The sequence below is a fragment of the Cyphomyrmex costatus genome, unplaced genomic scaffold (assembly GCF_001594065.2).
Source record: "Cyphomyrmex costatus isolate MS0001 unplaced genomic scaffold, Ccosl1.0 scaffold340, whole genome shotgun sequence".
NCBI classification, from domain to species: Eukaryota; Metazoa; Arthropoda; class Insecta; order Hymenoptera; family Formicidae; genus Cyphomyrmex; species Cyphomyrmex costatus.
Window position 1 is genome coordinate 342,149 of NW_017277557.1, and position 7,783 is coordinate 349,931.

The following is a 7,783-nucleotide window of genomic DNA, read 5'->3' on the forward strand; positions in this document are numbered from 1 at the left end:
CTCGGGTGAGAATCTGAACACGCCTCAACGGGATAAACAATGTCGGTACTTGATACGTCAAATAATAAAAACAAAAGACACTGCAAATGTAAATTATAATTATCGACGCCTATTACAAATGCGGATCACCTAATCTATAAATTACCAAAGTTTCAGCCAAATCCATCGGGACCCATTTTCCATAAGAAATTTGCGGGGTCCTTTAGACCGTTTTCCTGAACCTTCTATATGTTTAAAATTTCAGAAATAAATCTCTTATCTTTCTTTGTCAAGAATTGCAATATTCTCCCAATCGAATTTATGATTGAACTGCAATCTATGACAGAGGGATTGTTGTTCTGTTTATATTATTTCGATATTCTCAAATCTTAATTTTAAATTGCTTCCCCGTTTGTCACATAAGATATATGTATTGCAATTTTTGCATAAGATCTTACTAACTAAAGTAAGCCAGTTTAACATTAAGTTTAGCCTTGTGAGCACGTCATTGAGTCTAGTCTTATAACTGTTGTAAGCTATTTGATTTTGCAATTATAATACATTTGCTATATATGTATTTTTTTTGGATTCTCCTCACATTTAGTCATAACTGCGGGTGAGTTGATTCATTTTCTCTTGTACGATAATGAATTGGTAAATGTTCAGAAGTGGTGTTTCCTCAAAAATTGTATTTTTTAGTAATAAACAAAACTATAGTTATAAAAAGACACATATACCTATAATGTTTTAAGAGAATTTTTTGGGGAAGAAATTCTATTTCAAAAACAAATAAGAGTACAGTTTTATTTTTTATTTAAATATATGATGTAAAACATCTTTGATAAATACTTGAAAAGCTCATAAAGATTACAGCGCATAAAGATTATTGCAAAATGATTGCAGAAATATCTTGTTGTAATATTGTAATACTATCAAATAGATTGCACAATATATTTGCAACATTGATGCAATGTCATACTATCATAAAAATATTCGTCTTCAGTAAGATTGCGCTGTAACGTCGCGTCGTAGCAACGTTGCAACGTATTTACAGCTACAATATTATTAAAAATAATTCTTTTATTATTACTAAATTTAATTTGAAATGTAATTTGTGATACAAATAGAAAGAAATACACACACAGAAAAAGAAATAATCAATATATATTTTATTATAATTATTATATTTATACTTAATTGAAAATTTTATATGCGGGTATATGTATATACAGGGAGAGGCATCTAAAATAGGTGTCACCTAAATAACTCGTTTATTTTTGATGATACGAAAAAATGTTTTAGATGAAAGTAGAATGGTTTCGAGGGGGGCGTATTTTGGTCATCTTGTTTTTTGTCTAGATAGAGGCACCAAAATTAAAGATCACTTTTTTAAATGCATGGAATTACGTGACTTTATACATAATATGATTTGTGATTTTTTTAAATAATGCTGCATGAAAAAGTATGAAGATATTAAAAACCAATAGTTTACGAGATATTTTATATTTTATTCTGACATATGATATGCTGACATAAAATATTAACTATCTCATAAATCCTTTATGTTTATAAATATTTAAAATGTACAGTTGCTAAAAGAATTACATTTAAATAAAAAATAAAACTATCTTCTACGTTTTTTAAATACAATTTTTTTTCTACAAAAAACCACAAGCCCTCTCTTAAAAAATTGTATACATGTCTTTTCGTAACTAATTCTGTTCATTACTAAAAAAAACCTGCGGTTTTTCGAAGAGAGACGAACAAATAAAATTAAACGCTTTCGTTATTCATTTTTCTTTTAATTTTTGATCTCCTTTCGCATACCTTTCGTCCCATTTATATCGCCAATCTCAGGATCTGTCTTCGGTCGCTCAAAACTCGTCTTCATACGTACGATCTGCGGCTCTTACCTTCTCGTTAATTTCGCGTAATAAAACGAAGAGGCAGCGACGAAACGCTGGTTCGTTCTGCAAGATCCAAGCGTTATCAGTTCAATCAATCACTCGCAGACTGTACGCGGACAAATGTATACCTCAGAGATGAAAAGGCACTCCGCCGGAGCACGAGTTAGTCGGAAAAGCTGACGTAAGTTTGTATCATGAAAATTCATATTGCCGTGAGATAATGACAGCGCGACGAAGCTATTAAGTGAACGGCAACAAGGATATAAAATTTCGAAACACATATGTTTCCTCCTATGCGATTTAACTGAAAAAGAAAAGCAGACAGAAGAAGAAACATATATACCTACTAAGTAAAATAAGATTTCGCTCGCCGGCTTCACAGATCACGATTTATTCGTCGGGAATTCGCGCCGATCGATCGGGATCATAATCGGGATCATAATCCAGCTGTGAAAATAATGAATTCGAGATTAGACTATTATCATAATTTTACGCTTGAGCGCGGGGAATGTTCGCAAGATCGATTAAATGCATGAGTATTAATACGGACGCTGAAATTATTTTTTGATTATATAAGATTGATGTTCTGATTCAGATATGAATGCAGTATAACATACCCACTTTCAGGATGGAATTCCAGTTGTGATTTTATGTCAAAATAAAAAACATTTAGTTTAGGAAATCAAAATATACGCGGGGTATAAAAAATATGTTAAATTTGCGCATACGTTAAAATACACAAAACATTAAGATTGCAAACAGAATTCAGGTATTCTAAAAATTCGACGTGATTTATAAATCTTTTAAAGCACAAACGATCTGCGTGTAAAATTTTTAGGATAGAATTTCATTTATATATTTTTTATGTAATATATGTGTATTATATTATATATTGAAGAATCAGAATGTATGAATAATACAGGAAAATTAGAATATACAGAATGTTCGCGGTAATTGATGGGAAAAAAAGAATAATTATAGATAATAAAAGTCAAGATAGAAATCAAAAGTACAATGAATGTTTCATTAATTACAAATGTTTAAATACTTATATGCTTCAAGCATTTCTTACGTGAAAATTTAAACATTCAGAATTACAAAAATGATAAAATTTTAGTGAAGATTACATTATTATTAATGATAAATATATCTATTAGATCGAAAAGTTTGTTTTAAATTTTCTAGCTCAAAATAGTATATTGTATATTTAAAAAGTTAGCGATTATACTATTTGATAGAACAAAGTTTCAGCTTTAAGAATTTGATTTCTTTTGCGATACGATTTTTAATGACTCGAGTTGTGAGCAATTAAAATCAAAATGTGACTTTACTTAACTCGCGCGAATAGTTTAAGAATAAAAACTTGTAGGAACATTAAAAAAAAAAATGATTTTGTAGGGAAAGCTTCAAGCTTTTACAATAGGTAGTTTAAAATTTTTGCAAATTCTTTTTGGGCACGTAAAGCTCACAAAATAAAAAGAAAATTTTTCATCTTTTTCAGCTCATAGTTTTTTATGTAAATAAAAGTCACCAAAATTTACAAAAAATATAATAACTTTTCGAAAGTAGAGATTTCAAGCTTTAAAAATTTTTTTTAATTTAAATTTTGTTTATTTTTTACGAAGATGTTGTATATACAATTTTGAGCTAGAAAATTGAAACAAACTTTCCGAACAACCTAATAATATTTCTGAAGTACATGCAGAATATTTAGACATTGTATAGTTAAGAAAACAAACCTTCCACCGAAAGTATGTTATTGATTTTGTAATTCTGATTGTTTAAATACTGATGTCAAAATATAAATGCCCAGATTAAGCGCACATAAATATTTAAATATTTATATTAAAAAATTAAATGGCTGCTACTATTTTGTTAGACGGGGAGCACAGACTCTTGCATAACGCATAACGCATAATGCGCATAAGAAAATGTATTAATTAAAGTCCTCCGTTTTCTTACTTTCCATGAAATAAAGAACTCCTATTGGTTGAATTTCTTATGCCTTTATTGTTATGCGTTATGCAAGAGTCTGTGCTCCCCGCTTTAGTCTTGATTTTTGTCGTATTTTATTATCCAGATCACTCTTTAAATATTCTCCTACCAATTCGCTGAACACTCTGTTTTATAGGACACACATACATTCAAGTACATTAGTACACAACTAAAATTGTGAAATCGGAATGCTATAGCTAGGTCATTTAAGAGTTTTAAGCATCGTGATGTTTTTCCATTTTTTTTTTTTTTGTAAATATGTAGTTCACGTATTAATAAGTGCAATTTGTCAAGAGAACACACAGAAAGAGAGAGAGAGAGAGAAAGAGACTCACTCTTGTCAGTCATAAACGACAGAATAAGGGGGATTACGTAAAATAGCGAAGTAATATCAATAAGATAACAGTTGTTATGGCGGACAGATGAATATCTCAAACAATGTTTTATAACGTGATTGCGGAAACCGATTATTACGGGATTAAACAATCCGTAGTGCCGAGAGAGAAAAAAATTGAATGCAACAGAGATATAAAAACGGTGTATGTACACATACGATACATTATAACGTCTATAACACGCAATTCGGTTAAATCGTCTCGGAGTTTAAAGTATAAATAAACCTTTTGAGATAATAAGTTTAAAATAGGCGCACGTATATGAGAGATTCCATAAAAAGATGAAATTCCGTAGAATTATATTTCTTTTTTTAGTCTACACTGGATACAGAATCATGCAAAATGATAACCCTTCAAATGTCTCAACGCCGCGCGCCGACGTGAATAGAGATCCTCAAGTGAAACCACGGACACAATGCGAGGAAATAGCAATAGCGAATAGGAATAACACGGTTTCAACTTATCAGAAATCGGATACAGCGGTATAACACAGTCTTTGAAATTGTGTTAAGCCCAAGACACAATGCGAGGGAATAGCGATAGCGATAAGTTTCAACCTATCAAAAATGTGTATTCCGGTGTACTCGATTTTTGATAAGTTGCATTGTGTCTTGGGCTTTATTCCTATCACTATCGCTATTCTCTCGCATTATGTCTGAGGTTTTAAAGATTGGAAGTTTAGCGATAACTTCTGATTGGTATGCCATATTTTTCAAGACCTGCTTAAGATAGAAATTGCGAGGATATCTCATTCTATCCTGCCTAATCTATCTTAATCTATCTTTAAGCAGGTTCTGAAAAATATATGGCGGACCAAACGTATGATTTCCAATCTCTTAAGACTTTGGCATATAAAAAAACTTAAGGCTTAAGCAATAAGGAAATCAATATGTTGGATTCGCTACTGTTTACATTATGGTCTTACGTGATTGGTCAGTTTTCTTAAGTCTTACGTCTTAAGTTTTTTTATGTGCTGTGGCCTTTTATATTTGACGATCTCTATGACGTAATACCACCATCTCAGAATTCAAAGGAAATAACTCGATTCGTAATTTATCATATATCATATTGACGACACTCAAACACAAAAATGCACGTTCCGTATTACATTTATATAATATCCCAGAACACATTGAGATATCTTATAAGCCATAAGTCATAAAGACGTCTTAAAATTAATAAGACATTTTTTTTTTGGAACTGTCAGTAAGATATCTATATGACGGTCTTTAAGATGTAAAGATGTCTTATGTCCCAATTTATACGTCTTAAGCCGTAATCACACTAGCGATTGCGTGGTTGTGATTGATGATTGAGGATTACTTTTCAACTAATTAGAGCAAAACATTCACCGACTGTTTGTAATAACCCGTAAAACAGCCCTTGAGCTTAAGCCCATTCTACAATTGCGTAAACGTAGTTGTAAATGGTTGTAGTTGTACGAATAGTTAACCAATCACAATCAAATAAGAAGAAAATGTTCGACTGTGATTAGTCAATTCTTACAACTACAGTCACTTACTACGTTTACGCGACTATAGAATGGGCTTAAGATTTCCAACTATAGCTGCAGTCCACTTAGCGCTCCAAATGCTACAGAGCATTTGTAGCACTAACATGACTGGTCCATTTGACGCTTCGAAACGCTTCCAGCAACTCTGATACGTCATCAATACGTCATCGTTTTTGCTCCCATTGCTTCACCTTGGGAGGTGAGTTGGCTGCAGCGTTTACGTAGTGATTGTAGAATTCGGAACAATAATGGACCAATCCAACCATAGCGTTTAGAGCGTATTATAGTGTTCAGTGCATTTGGAAGAAGCAAGTGGGCCGCATTAGAAAGAAATGTCTTTCATGGCTCCCGCACACTGGACGCGGAAACGGTTATCGCGCGGCAAAATGTGATACGCGGTGGCCAATGAGCTTACAGCTCCTAACATATTCATTGGCTACCGTGTCACATTTTGCCGCGCGGCAAGCGTTTCCGCGTCCAGTGTGCTGGAGCCATCAGACTTTATCCAAAATAAAACATTTTGCAAATGGTTAGAGAGACGTCCTAAGACGTTTTAAGGATAATGTGTTTAAGACGTCATATATACATTCTAATAATAGACGTGACATATATTCTAATATTTCAAAAAACATTTCATAAATTTTAGGACGTTTTTATGATATCTTATATGTATAATAACTCCCCCGCTCCACATAAAATCTTAATAAAAATATACTCATTCGACGCGTTTTCACGCAAAACGAAAGAATCTGTCAAAAAGAAAAACGATAGATCTCATCGTAAATCCAGTTATAAAGAGTTAAATGTTAAGCTGGCGGTACACAATGCTTGTTTTCTTGCTGAATTGCTAGCTGGATTTGCGTTTTTGCTGTCGTGCTAGCAGTAGCAGTGCTGGCAGTGTTGCTGACTGTATTGCTAGTTCAGTTTCATGTTGAATGAGTACATTTTTATTAAGATTTTATTAAGGAGGGTCACCTTTGCCATAAATTAAATTAGCTCAGTTTTATGAAGTTTTTAAAGAAAATTTATTATATACTAGCATGCAGCGCGCGCTACGCGCGCACCTTTTTTATCTTTCATTTATTTTATTAATATTACTTTGATTATTTTAAATACTATTAAATTAATTGTTTTTTTGCTAATATTTTAATAATAATAGTATTCATAATAACAATTCTTTTTTGATCGATTTTCTTGCCGTGTTCGTAGTTCAAACATTATGTATGTAACATTATCTATGTTATGTTTAAACAGTAAAAAAAATTTTTTTTATTAGTTGAATATGAATTTTAAAGTGATGCTGGACCCGCCTGTATATTATCGTTAAAACTAGAGTTTTTGACGTTTTCGTTCCTGTCTTTAATTTCTTCATAATAGTTTTACAGAATAAAAATTCCTTTTCCACGATTTAAATATTCATGCTAATGTATCTGCCTCTGATCTATGTGTCCAAAGATGGAAAAAATATGAAATTACAGATTACTTTATCCATTTTTATCTTCAGCGTTAGTTGCCATACTTTAGGTTATTTTTAAATGGATAAAGAAATCTATGATTTCATACTTTTTCCAGCTTTGGACACAAAATACACCAGAGGCAGCCTGAATATTTAAATCGTGGAGAAGAGAGAGAGAGAGAGAGAGAGAGAAATTTTTATTCTGTGAAATTATTATGAAGAAAAGACAGGAACGAAAACGTCAGAAACGCTAGTTTTATCGGTAACACAGGCGGCTCCAGCGCGTATTCTCATCTGCGAATATAATATATTTTAGTCGGTATTGGCGACCCTTACCGATTGTCGGTAATACTCACTCGCCCTATACCTGTTGCGTCCAATTGGCGCGACGTGCGCTAAATTTCAAATGTTTTGCGACATTGCGTCCAATTGGTACGAAGATAACGATACAGAAGATAACATATACTTTTTCGTTTTCTTTGTCATGATTCGACGAGTTGCAAAGTGTTTACGATTTTTTCGAGGATTCACACCACAA